Here is a 14,479-nt window from a genome sequence, read left to right on the forward strand (position 1 = left end):
ATTATTCTGTGCGATTCATACCAGTTGATGGTTTTCTTATTATATATATTGTGGTGACCCACTCCTCTACGCAGTCCAGGTACATTATTGGTGCGAATCATACAAGTTCAGGGTTTTTAATTTATATTGTGGTGACCCACTCCTCTACGCAGTCCAGGTACATTATTCGGTGCGATTCATACCAGTTGATGGTTTTCTTATTATATATATTGTGGTGACCCACTCCTCTATGCAGTCCAGGTACATTATTGGTGCGAATCATACAAGTTCAGGGTTTTTAATTTATATTGTGGTGACCCACTCCTCTACGCAGTCCAGGTACATTATTAGGTTCGATTCATACCAGTTGATGGTTTTCTTATTATATATATTGTGGTGACCCACTCCTCTACGCAGTCCAGGTACATTATTGGTGCGGATCATACAAGTTCAGGGTTTTTAATTTATATTGTGGTGACCCACTCCTCTACACAGTCCAGGTACATTATTCGGTGCGATTCATACCAGTTGATGGTTTTCTTATTATATATATTGTGGTGACCCACTCCTCTACGCAGTCCAGGTACATTATTGGTGCGAATCATACAAGTTCAGGGTTTTTAATTTATATTGTGGTGACCCACTCCTCTACGCAGTCCAGGTACATTTTTTGGTGCGATTAAGACCAGTTGATGGTTTTCTTATTATATTGTGGGGACCACTCCACTACGCAGTCCAGAAAGATACCTCGCTGCAACGTTTTGGACTAATAACTATATTGTGAGGTGTTCAGAATACACGGTAAATTAGTGGAAATGCTTGTTATTTAATGTTATTGAGGTTAATAATAGCGTAGGAGTGAAAATAAGCCCAAAAACTTGATTTTTGATTTTTTTATGCTTTTTTCAAAAAAAATCCGAATCCAAAACCTTAAATCCGAACCAAAACCTTTCGGCAGGTGTTTTGCGAAACAAATCTGAACCCAAAACATTGCGGAAATCCGAATCAAAAACACAAAACACGAGACACCAAAAGTCGCCGGTGCACATCTCTAATTTATATACTGATTTTGAATCTACCTTACGCAAAATTACTCTGTGCCTGCCCAGATCTGGGACATACGGCCATAAACGCAGCCTTGTCTGCTTTGCTTCAAATGCAAAGGACACTTACTAGAATGAGCGAAGTGTGTAAGGAAGGGGCTATTTGCCGCACTCAATGTATAATAAGGGCGTGCCAAAACTCAAGCGCATGCAGCCAGGTCCGAATCCAGCTCTGGGCATCTGAAAGCTACTTGTTTTTCTGCCGTATCTCTTTCTCCAGCTACAGGACTTGTACTCATATTAATTGCTATTTAGAAAAAAAAATAGCAATAGAAGACTGTTGACACGGATAGCAGAACTGAGGCTTACTTACTGGAATTTGTACTGCTAAAAAAGGAGGCACAGAGTCTAAACGTGCCTCTGGTCTTCGCCAGGGACCCCTGCAAGGGAGTCTGGAGTTAGCTGCAGAAGACACGCAGATTGCGGCCCTCCTAGTTAGCCACCAGTGAAGTAATTGGTGAATAAGCGTGGTCAAGCAATCCAGAGTCAAGCCGTGCAAGCATAAAGGAACAACAGGGTCAGACAGGAGCGTAGTCAGGAAGCCGGAGGTCAAACCAGTAAAACTATCAATGCCAGAAGGAGATTAAAAAGGGAGGCCAGGGAAAGTCAAGTCTGAAGCCGAGGAGTCAGTCAGGATGCTTGGGAGCAAACAGGAATGCTGGATCATAAGGGGACCATGATACTCCGGTACCAGTATGGTGCCAGAGCCTCCTTTAAACAGACAATACTGCTCTCTCATTGGTGGCAGTGAATAGGGCAGCAGAACAGCCGACTGCTGAGCATCCAGTGTCCCGTTGCCAAGCAAAGAGGACGCGCACCTACTGCACATGCGCCCACCGGCCGTGACCAGAAAGAAGAGATACGTCCCATTGCTAGGCAACGAGACACGACGGGGCTGCAACAGAGGAAGGCATTCAGCCCTGGCACTGGGTAAATGTGCGGGGACAGTGCCTGACAACTGTCAAACACAAGGAGCCTGATTCATCAAGGCACGTATCTGCTGATTTTGAGTGTATCGTACACAATATCACTCTGCGCATGCCCAGAATTAGGATATACGCCAGTAGACAAAACCCTGCCTGCTCTATTTTCGAATGTAAAGGACACTTACTTCAGCCTACAATTTCGAGGTCTGAACTGGGCAGGGCAGTGGCGTTTTGCCGTAGTCAAGTATTGTAAGGGCATGATAAGCAGAAGCGCATGCAGCCAGGTCCGAATCAACCTCTGGGTATCTCAAAGTTACTTATTTTTCTACCGTATCTCTTGCTACAGCTATAGGGCTTGATGATATTCTTTTCATTTTTTTTTTGTGCAAATTTATAATCCACATAGGTGTTAGACGTATCTTGTATTGTCTTGTGTAGTAGAGCACAGCAGACCTACACCCGAATTCAACAGCGTGTGGGATATGTGCCTTGATGAATTCAGGCATGAGTAAAGCCTAAATACGTGCGTTTATTACTAAACGCAAGTTGCACTTGGTATGCGTACCTTGACGTATCAGGCCCAAGGTTGTTTTGCTTGTTATTTTGCTTCCTTTTTTCAAATGTCTTACTATTATTATGCTTTGTTTTTAATTAACTCCAAATCAACCAATTAGAAACAACAAAATAAATGACAAAATCCTCTAAAAACAATTCAGAGAATGCTAACGAAAATGTACATCAAAACAAAATGTGTATGCCACATAATAGACAAGTGTATGATTTGGCACATCTCATTCTTCAGAGTTTTGTTTTATACAGCACAACAATCTGATGGGGAAAAAAGTGCTGTGTGTCCATGCACAAAGAAATATCACTGTTTTCTTACTGGCCTCTAACATTTTCCTTTTCATCACAGAAGTAGCTGAGTACAATAAATCCTGTTTAACTATTATATAACAATAAGGTTCTCTGTTACCGTGTCATTTCAAGTGATGCATTAAAAAAGATTAACTGGGATAGTGTGTACCTTCTTTATACAATGGCTTCTGGGAAATGAATAAACCTTATGAACTGAGTGATGAAAAAAATGTAATGACAAAAATTGAGCTCGTTGATGCTGTCATCTTATGATAAATCAAGTCCTCATACGGTCAATCATGACTGTGCATTTTCAATTTACATCTTAGTTATTGCTGACAACAATAGGTGATTCAAACAGATCAGCTACAGATGATGAGAAAGACAAATCTGCTGTCACCCAGATTAACAGCTGTCAAAAACAGAAATCAGCAATAATAATCCTTTTAAAGTATATTGAAAACCTTCTTGAAAGCATAATGTAATGCATTGCTAATGTTGTAGGAACTGCTTGCAAGTTTGTTGGTTTAACCATTAACAAGTGGAGCCTGTTGTAGTCCTATATGTCAAATACCTTTACATGTTTATAAATTACTCTATAATGTAGCACTTTAAGAGAAGTAGTTAGTTGTATTACATCTGCAAATGTTATCTCAAAACTGACAAGTCTAAAAAGGTACATGGGATGGACCTCCTGTTTCTTTATACTTGGTTGAGGATTAAAAGAATTCCTATGTTGGGATGTATATTTCTGAAACAGCTGTGTTGTACAAAAAACAAACCCACACACCACCCTTATACTTACCGACCCTCGATCTGGCATGTCCTCCTTAACTTTGGGAGATGACACATCTTGTTGTTAGTCTAAATCAGTGATGGGCAAACTACGGCCCACGGGCCATACCGGCCCACTTAGAGGTTCTATCCGGCCCGCCAATATTTTAAAAATTTCATTAAAATATGCATAAAATGATTAGGGCCGATCCTGTGTGTCAGAACCTTCATTTTCATGCCTTCCCAGCTATTTCCTCCATTATACCTCATCCTCCTTCCTAAAAGGACACTTCGTATGTCAATCACTCAAATACCTGCCCGCCCCCTAATGGCTGAAAGTCATGTGAGAAGAGATGGGCTGGGCCATATACTAAGGCGGATTTCGATTGGCTGCTGTGTTGTCAGTTAGTAGCTCACTAGAAAGACGGATCTGCAACAACCTGCTGAAATGAGTGCTGTGTCTGTACAATCGCTGCACTTATAGAGGTAACACTGCTATATAACACCCTCCCGTCACATTCAAAAAATTTGTATTACATATTTCGATATTTGAGTTTTTTAATAAATTAAATTGGCCCGCCTAAACTTTTTCTTTTTTATTTGGCCCGCTCCTGAAAAAGTTTGCCCATCACTGGTCTAAATCAGGCCTGTCCAACCTGCGGCCCTCCAGGTGTTGTGAAACTACAAGCCCCAGCATGCTTTGCCTATAGACAACCTGTTGATAGCTGGAAGGGCATGCTGGGACTTGTAGTTTCACAACATCTGGAGGGCCGCAGGTTGGACAGGCCTGGTCTAAATGATTCTGTGCTCCATCTGTAGACACAGTGAACAAGTGAGATAACTTTTATTAATGTAAAAATACTACTTTTCTTTGTGCTTCCCACATTTCAATTGGGCTCAAACATATGAATATGTTCCCAAAACACAAGCATAAGATTACAAATAATAAAAGTATCTGTCTGAATGTATGAGCCTTTACTAATACCTTTATCATTGGATGTAGATCTGAAGAGCTTACATTTATAAAACAACCTTCTATTCACTTTCCTTACTGAATACATAAAAACTGCAGTAGGATGCTCTTGAAATAACTGTAAATATAGTCAAATAGATACAATATTGCAAATAGCAAGAAAAACCATCACTTGTGGTAATCTGCAATTCATTGATTAAATATAGAAAATTGACAGGGCTATTCAGGAGATCATAAATCTATAAGTAACATTATGTCAAAAATCTCTAAATGTAGAGCATCCAAGTCAATACGAATGATACGTTGTAAATGTCCAGAGCTGAAGCAGACACAATAAATGTATGGTAAAAGCCAACTGACATAGATAGAATGCTGTCCCAATAATTTAAGTGGAAACTCACATGGTAAGGAATCCTTTTAGCTTCTAGTAGAGCAAATAGAAGGGATACCAGAACTATCCGTAGAGAATGCATATAATATCTATTTTAAGTCGGCATTGGTAGTTTCCTTTTGTTCAGGGATTTGCTGGCTGATGCCTCTCCGTTAGTAGGCAAAACGACAAGAATTGGGGCTTGCAATCTCAATATACAACATCCGCCCTGGTGTCCTAATAAAAACATAAACACAAGATGTTAATTTGATATGGAGCCACACGGATTCATCTGTATCTGACCAAAAGATAGTCATTCCAATAGATGTCCATGGGGATTTCTAGCTCTCAGTGTGTTATGGATGGGTCCTGGGATGGGAAAGGAACTTACACTTACCCTATGCACCGCGCCAGACTCTAGTTGTCTTCAGGAACGTCTCCCCTGTCCTCAACGGCGTCTGCGCAGAAGAGGGGGATGGGTCTGAGTACACAAACACAACAGGGGAGGGATACCCTTGTCTTGTATGCCAGGCACTCCTTTTGCTGTAAGGGGGTGAGGTGAAATACGGGGCGGACAGTTCCATAAGGTGAGTGTACCATGGGGAACAACCCTAGCTAGATTATACGCATGGAAGCCACCACAGCGAATCCCTCAGTCCGTGCAGCTGCAGGAGGTTCTCACTTGCCAAGGTCTTCCAATACGCTCATCTGTCAACTGATGCCTGTAGACAGAGTACAGTCTTCCTACCTAGGCTGTCCCATATCCTAACTGCCACTAGGCTTCTAAACTCACTTGTGCACCAACCCTGACATCTATCTCGCACACACAGCCTACAAACAAGAGATATACAACACAGCAATGATACAAAAAAAGAGACAATAAGAGATAGAGGGAAGGGTATAGTATACAGTTACAATATGCTGTATAAACACTAGGCTATATGATTAGACACAATAACTACGGTCGTTCGGCTAGGAGTAGCCTACCAAGGTGTTTCTCTGGAAGGTGCTACCGGCTGGGGTGCCTAGCAAGACCGTGGCTCAAACCTAGGGGTAGTGACTTAGGCCTAGGGGTAGTGGCTGGGGCCTAGGACTAAGCTTAAGGGAGAGGAGACTAGGGATGGCCGGCCTAAGGGTTAGAAAACTAGGGATGGGAGCTAGGGTCAAAGACTGAAACTATGCTGGGGCACAAACACAGACAAAGAGTACTTACCTGTTCCTTCCTGATCGCTGAGAGTCCTGCTGCTGCTCTCCCTGTGGACCGCCTGTACAGGTTTCTTCCTTCCCTTGTGGCTGCTGCTAGTTTGGCATTCCTTCGCTGCTGTATTTCCCTTTCTTTGCAGGAAATTACTTCTGTTCTGGAGTCCACTATGTGTGCTGCTAATTCTGAGCTGCATCTGTGTCTCACAAAAACTGTTCGTTTGTTCTCACTCCTTTTCCTCTTTGAAAAGCCCGTTCAGATACAAGGGGCGGAACTATTTATGTGCGGCACATGATTGGTGTGTTACCAAATGATGCCACCAAGGCACCGAATTAGTGCAATTTGTTGTTTTCAATAAGGGTGTAAGAGGAGGCAAGCAATGGAACCAGTGGGATGTGAACGGCAATGACAACTCTAATCTATACATATCATTAAATATCTACCTCTTAACTAGCAAGCTGTTCATTAATCCCGTCCATGTATATTATTGTAATGTATATTGCATGATTATTACTGATGTTTTTTGGTATACTGATGCCATATGTTAACTTATATTGATGTTCGTTATTAGTCCCCTGTCCCCATCCCCCTATACTCTTAATTTTTGTTCCCCTTTTTCTGACATTTCAACTAATTCCCTAGAGATTTCACACCCTTGTTGTTATGCCCTATATCTTGATGTTCATATTAATGACTCTTATTAGTGATGAGTGAAAGTTTGAAAACTGCTCAGTGAGATGCCGTAGATGTTATTACAATTGTGTTATCATTATAGTGATTTCTTGTCTTTTGTTTTCCACGTTCATTAGGTGCAATGAACGTGGGATCATTAGGTGCAATATGTGTCAAAGTAGAAAGTTTTTATGGCATGTGCAATAAATATGCTGATATTTGAATATCTGAGAGAATTTATGTGATTCTTTTTATTTATTAACTTTTATATAAATTTATTTTCTAGTGGTTTCCACACAGAGAATCTACCAACAGGAGCCAGTTTTTACATATTCTAATCTTTATTATTATTATTTTTTAGAGTATGATTTCAATTCAATCTATTATTGGATTCAGGATTATTATAATTAGTTTTGGAAAACTGAGTGTCTGATTAGATGCTTTGGGATATATGTGTTGATTTGAGAAATGTTTCTTTTTTTCTAAAAATAATAAGACAAATGCCATAAATTTCACTAAAAAGCTATCTAATTAATAAGTAAGGCATAAGGCAATTTGTGACATCACCGATGTTCTCAAGAGAATCTTTTTACTAAACTTTGGTAAGCATTCGCCTTGTAATGGTACAACCACAGAAAGGGTGTCCCAGCTGTGATGCTAAAGAGCCGCAAGTCTATGAGAGTTACTCATGGAACTCCTTTGTTTGACTGGGTTCTACACCATCCAAGTACCAAGTATCACACATCTATTGACCTTTACATACAATAGCACACAAATCCATCTTAGTTCCTAAATCCGCACAGTTCTGTCATCAACTTCACTAAAATGCATTACAAATATAGACAAGTCATCCTTTTAACATTTCTCTCAGTTATCAGACACACAGACAAACATAAGGGACAAAATCTTTTACTTTATAGAGATAACTCATACATACAGTACGTATAATCCTTACACACATTGCATTTTAGTTTAGCAAGCAAAATATTATAGAATGATTGTAAACCACTCTCGGAAGTGAGTTCACAGTTTAAATCTGAGTAATATGATGCAGTGAAATCGTTAACTAATTATTTGCAGCGTAATGCAAAGAAATATAAAGTTCATTTAATGCAGTGAAATTTAAATAGTTAATGTAGCATTCCATGGAGGGATGCAACCTGGAAGCAGGTGAGTTTTTCTGTGTGTAGTGACAGAAAGAGACATAATGGAGATGGGACCTGGGCTTATATAGTTCTGAGCTCCATCCTCCCAGCCTACCCAAGTGGGGGAGATGATCTTCACCTCCCCCAACAACTGCACATTGCCAGCAGAGATGATTTATCACTCTTGAATTAATGTCATTTTTTAATAATGATTCATTAATACTATGTTCTGATGTGGCCTTTTAGGCTGACTTCTGGTCAGTTCATACCTTCCTTGTGGACGCATAAATCACATAGGTTACACTGGCTTAAGCTCATTTATGGGGCTCCTTCACAGCCACCATCCCAGCTCTATTCATTGACTGTACATTTTGCAAAATGAAAATTAACAACAATATTCCTGGGATGCCAAAACAAACGTAGAACTCAAAGATTGCATCACTGGAACTTTGCAACTCTGTGAAATGGACCGTTTCACTGCAAAACTTTACACAAGAAATTTCAAAACAACTTTGCTCATCTCTACCCTACTCATAGAGAAAATGTATTAGTTATCCTAAAACAACTGAATATCAATGAGCTTAGTGCAAAAATTATATTTCAGGCAGTTGTTCCTACAATCATTGGTTAAGCTTTACTAAAAGTGTACATTAAATTATGATGGTGAGTTGAAATCATTTGGGATATTTTGAGACAGATAATGTTCTAGCTAAAACCCTACTAATCCCCACATACTACACTAACACCTCAATACTGACCATTAACCCTTACTCATCATACTATGTTCTTCATTCCCAACATCTCTATAAACATCCCTATAAACAACAATAAATCCATTAATTACAGTAATAACTATACACACAGTACTAAACCCCCATAAATGACATTGTGTACCCACGATCTACACTAACACAGCAGCACACCATTTTACTTCACACATTATAAACAACACAGATTCTGGGTATGTTTATTTTGATAACAGCTATGAAATGTATACAAGTCAGCAAGGTCTTTTAACCCACAGGCAGGGTAAATGTTTGTAAACTTAAACATAGCTAGGTTTATATAATTTCATTGAACAGCATTAGATTGACAGTTATCAAGGCCATATCTTACATGTTTCTAAGTTAATTCGCTTAAAGGGGAGTAGTATAGATTGTACAGACCATTTGATCATTTCAAGAACAGGATGCATAGCTTAATATATTACATACTAGGTAATTGGAGAAGAACAGAAACTACAGTAAAATTTAAGTAGTAAGGTTTGCTTAGTAACCCTTTCATATTGACTTACACATATAACTGTTTTTTCTGTCATTCCTCCCTGTCGTGAGTCATGACCATCAATATTATACCAAACTCTCCATGTATCTTTCTAGTAGTTATAATAATTCATCCCCCATGAAGTGTTACTAAAGCTTTCATGGCTTCCTACTGCCCATAATTCAAGATCTTTTCTGACCCTTGTTTATTGACCACTCTCAACCTCCAAAATGCTATTCTATGTGCAATGACAGTCACATTTTCTAAAAATAAAATGGGTTTACAATTTTAAATATGTTTTTTTATCATAATGCTTATGGTGAATGTTACAAAATAATACAAATAAAATACAATTAAATAAACTCAAAGATTTGTTATTTGCAGATGTGCTGCAATATATTATTACAGACAATATCTTGTAACAGTTATTGAATTGCATTATTATTGTTGCACTTTGAAGTTTGGGTATTGAGCATAAATTGCTAACTTTCCAGTATAATACTCATATTAGTTGCTGTTTAGAAAAATATAGCAATAGAAGACTGTCAGCCACAAGGGGCCTGATTCATCAAGGCATGTATTTGCCAATTTTGAGTGTATCATACACAACAGAGCTGTAAAATTCTAGCCTAGGGCTAGAAAGTCAAATACCACCCCCTAGCCCTCAATTTTAACCAAATGAAACTAAAATATTCATAAACTGTGCCCCCCTTCAGCGTTGCGCCCTGGGCGGTCGCCCCTATTGCACAGCCCTAGTTACGGCCCTGATACACAATATCAGTCTGCGCATGCCCACAACCAGGATATACGCCAATAGACGCAGCCCTGTCCGCTCCGCCTTCGAATGTAAAGGACACTTACTACAGTCTACGATTTCCGGGAGTGAACTGGGCAGGGAAGTGGCATTTTGCCGTAGTCAATGTATGGTAAGGGCATGCTAAACTCAGGCGCACATAGCCATGTTCAAATCCAGCTCTGGGCATCTCAAAGCTACTTGTTTTTCTGTCGCATCCCTTGAACCAACCAGCTACAGGGCTAGTCTAAGTTCTGATCAGTAGTAAACACAGTCTCGTATGCATGCTACAGCATGTGTTTGCAATAAGGAGCAACTGTAAAAATTTATTTTATGTTCAGCAGACATTAAAAGCATCCTAATAAATGTATTTTGGGGGGGGATAAAAAAAATATTTTTTTACTGATTTATCATTAATGACGTTGAGCCTGATTCATTAAGGAACTTAGGCAATAATTTGAGTAAGTTTTCTTACTTAAGTTTTCTGGACAAAACCATGTTACAATGCAAGTGGTGCAAATTAGTTTATTTTTTTGCACACAAGTTAAATACTGACTGTTTTTTCATGTAACACACAAATACTTGATAGCTTTATTTGTACACTGAAATTTAAAGTTGATGTTTGTGTGCTACATGCAAAAACAGCCAGTATTTAACTTATGTGAAAATGACCACTCATCCCCCCCACCCTGATCCCCTAATAATTTGCTGATATTGCCTGATTCAGCATCTGATTTTCCTTGCTACCATGTTTTACTATGAATGGAAACTTCATTGCAGATTGTGACATTGTATGCTTGTTGTATTCCTGTTGTCTCATTTTTGTTTGTTGTCACTCATGCTTGTGGTGCCAGGAAGAATAAGAACCTCATAGGTAGGGGAGTCTCAGAAGCTGTAGTGTGTATAGCAGGCTAGCGATGGACAGGGATGTCCAATGAGAGAGAGGTATCTCAAAGGGGTGCCAACGGAGTATACTACAGATACAGCCAGGGGACTCAAACTTTCTGAAACTTGTCTTCTTTATTGCTCAGGTGGAAGGTGACTTTCTCCATGTTAGCAATGAAACATATGTAGGACTTTAGAGAGGAGACACAGGGGAAGGGGGATTCCGCACTTTCCCACAGTTTGGCAATCAGACACCTAGCAGCTGCCAAGACATGTGAAGCCAATTTTGCTGAGTGGATATCAGTGTCTTGGAGAGAGTAGCATAGAATAAAGGACTACGGGTTTTTCCGAATAGGGAACTGGGGTAGGGAGGATAGGAGGCTAGCAACCCAATCCCAGAAGGAGGAAATGGCAGGGCACGACCACTCGATATGTAAGAGCATACCTCTATGGCCATAGTCTCACCAACATGCAGGGCAGGCAGTTGGGTACTTGTTACTGAGTCTGTCAGGTGCAAGGTACCATCTATAGTAGATCTGGTATGCATTTCTTTAACTAATATGTAGATATGGAATTGGAGGCCACTCTCAATCTGATGGTCTCCCAGCATTCCTTCTCAGAGAGGAGGTGGGGGGAACTTTCTCACATTCCCTTTCATGATCATTCCCAGAGACCAGCATATCATCCAGAATCAATTTATATAGAGAAAAAATCCATAAGGGGAAGTAAGACAGAGGGTTTCAAATGGCGAGAGCGGGGGAACTAGGATACCTGACAGAAGAGATTGAAAAAAGTGAATAACCTTCATATATTGATAAAGAGGTGGAAGATCGGGGGGTCTGGAGCACAGGATGTCATAAGTGATGGGTTTATCCTGGTCCAAAAGGTCACCAGCAAACTGGATGCCCAAAGTGGTCCATGACTGAGAAAAGTGATGGGACATACCCGGAAGGAAGGTGGGGTTGTTCCACAGGGGCATGATTGACATAGGGTCGGGGGGGATGGAAAGGTGACGATTACAGTTCTACCAGAACCGAGCAACAAATAGTAAGATAGGGATTCGCTAAATCAGGGCCATTCAGGAGATTTGAGACAGTATTCAGATACTAGAGAGGTCTGGTAGAGAGAAGTAAGCAGCTTTTATGTCCACCCAGGTACAGGAGGCAGCAGGAGCAAAGGAAGACACCATGGAGCTAAGATGAGCCGAGTAAGCCTTGAGAAGCCATCCCAATTTTAATCAGCCAGAAAATCAGCCAAAAATAAGAGTTGTTTGGGAAAGGCGAAATTACTCAAAGAGCATGCTGTTTGAGCTATCTTGCCATTCAGAACATATGAGGAGGCACGTCTAAGTTATGAGGGCAATCATTATTTATGGGGGGAAAAAAAACTAACTAATAACTAACTTATCAGGGGGGGGTTATTTTTTTATTATACTAAGGGACAATATTATTGTATTATATATTATAGAGGCAATAAGAATATTTAATTATATTAAGGGGCAATAATGGATTGAAGCAATTTTTTGGCTAACAGGGGCAATAATTATTGGGTGATAATGAGCTATTTATACTGTATCTGTAATAATGGAAATTCTAAACTGAATTTCTATTCTACAAAGAGCATGACATAAAAAAAATAGTTAAGAAGGTTAAAAAAAGGTGTTGGTGTCTAATATTGCAAATTAAATTGAGCCCCTCATGCTATGTACCCTATAAAATGTGCAATTTGTAATTGTTAGCATTATTTTTAAAGACTTGGCACATATGTCCTCTGCTGGTTTCTGTATATAATACAAAGGTATCAGTTAGCAGAATGACTAGACACATCCCTGTGCATATTTGCATTGCACTAGCCAAGCTATTACGATTGTTATGCCATGTTTATATAATGATCTATTGGATGCATCTTTGTTTCTATATTTATCTAGCACACTTCAATGAGAAAAGTCCATATATTTATTTATATAATATATAATTAACCCCAAAATAAATTTTAAATAAACTAAGAAATCAAAGTTTATCCATGTTTAATGGATTCATGGTCTTAAAACAGCTAATAAGTATTGATCTATGCAGAGCTGCCAGTAACAAGCAATTAAAAAGATCACTCTATAGAACAAGCATAACTCTGCTTTGACCCCTTGATATCTTCAGCCTTCCTTTATTAGCTCAGATTACAAAACACAGCCACTAAATGGACTCAAAGCGAATAGTGTCACACATGAATCACTTTGATGCAAATTACTATTTAGAGAAAAGCCCATGCTCAGCTAATCTTCAAGGACTGACTTTATGTCACTGATTTAGTTATAGCAAATCAAGTGAGATGATGTCTCATCTAGTGCGCATAGCCAGATTGCCTGAGGTTTCAACTAGTCTCTTCCTATTCCAGTAACAGAGCCCATAGGGTTATTCATTTGCCAAAACCTATTATGGAAATAAGCAAATAGCCAGCTCTTATTCAGTGATTCAAAAGCTTACTGATTCATAATGTCAGTTCATACCGTCTGCTCTAGCCTAATTCTGTTTATGTTGATATTAATTAATGGGAGCTCTTTCAGATGGAAGGAACTTAAAGAATGGACTTAACTGACCCATTGTTTGAAACAGAAATGTCCTATGTTGACCTACACAGCAATTTAAATTAATAAGTCACCCCATGGTAATAGTGAGAAACTTTTGTTTATTTAGCCACTTGTGTGCATTAAAGATAATTTAGATCTGGCCTGTTGATAGCAAACAAAAACTATAATTGATGTTGTAGGTGAAATGAAAACATAATAGGAAAGAAAAGAAAAGCATAATTTACCAGGCAAGATGGGGCCTCAACTGTAAGAAAAAAAAACCGAACATTTGCAAAGTTACACAATATATATGAAAAAGTCTGAATGGAAAAAAAAATTAGTTAAAACAATACGCAGTGGTTGTCCATGACTCTAACACGTTTAACTAGCCATGGCTAGATGCCGGTGTATGCCTGTGTATGTATGTTCTCAGACAGCCGAAACACATGAAAGAGTCCCCACAAGGCAGTGAAATGTCAATCTATTGTTTTATGTCAAACTGAAAATCTCAAGTGATAACTGTGGTGACAAACAGCTCCTAAACATACATATTTGATAATATGAAATGAGTGTCCGTATGCGGTAAGTTGCAGACATGATGCAATAATAACTAGTAGGTGTGTGTTGTGTGTGTACATAAGTAGTGTAATGTATTGGTCAAAAAATTTAAAATATGGCCACTGTATTTATTTATTTAATAATATATGAGAAAATTACAAACATTCATTTTATCTGTCTTAAAAAGACTACTGTTGCTTTTTTTGTTTTAAACATTTATTACATGGCTACTCAACACGGAACTCACAGACGAATGTTTGCTCAGTCAGAACTTTCTCTTGGCCTCACTCTACAACTTTGGTTATAAAAAAATAAATAATCCACCCCCACACAGTCCTCATTTCCTTTTATTTGTGCAGTCAATATCAGGCACAGGTGCAGGAAAAGTGATTCTATCACATGCCTGAACATAGACA

This window comes from Mixophyes fleayi, chromosome 1 (genome assembly GCF_038048845.1).
Source record: "Mixophyes fleayi isolate aMixFle1 chromosome 1, aMixFle1.hap1, whole genome shotgun sequence".
Classification (NCBI taxonomy): Eukaryota; Metazoa; Chordata; class Amphibia; order Anura; family Limnodynastidae; genus Mixophyes; species Mixophyes fleayi.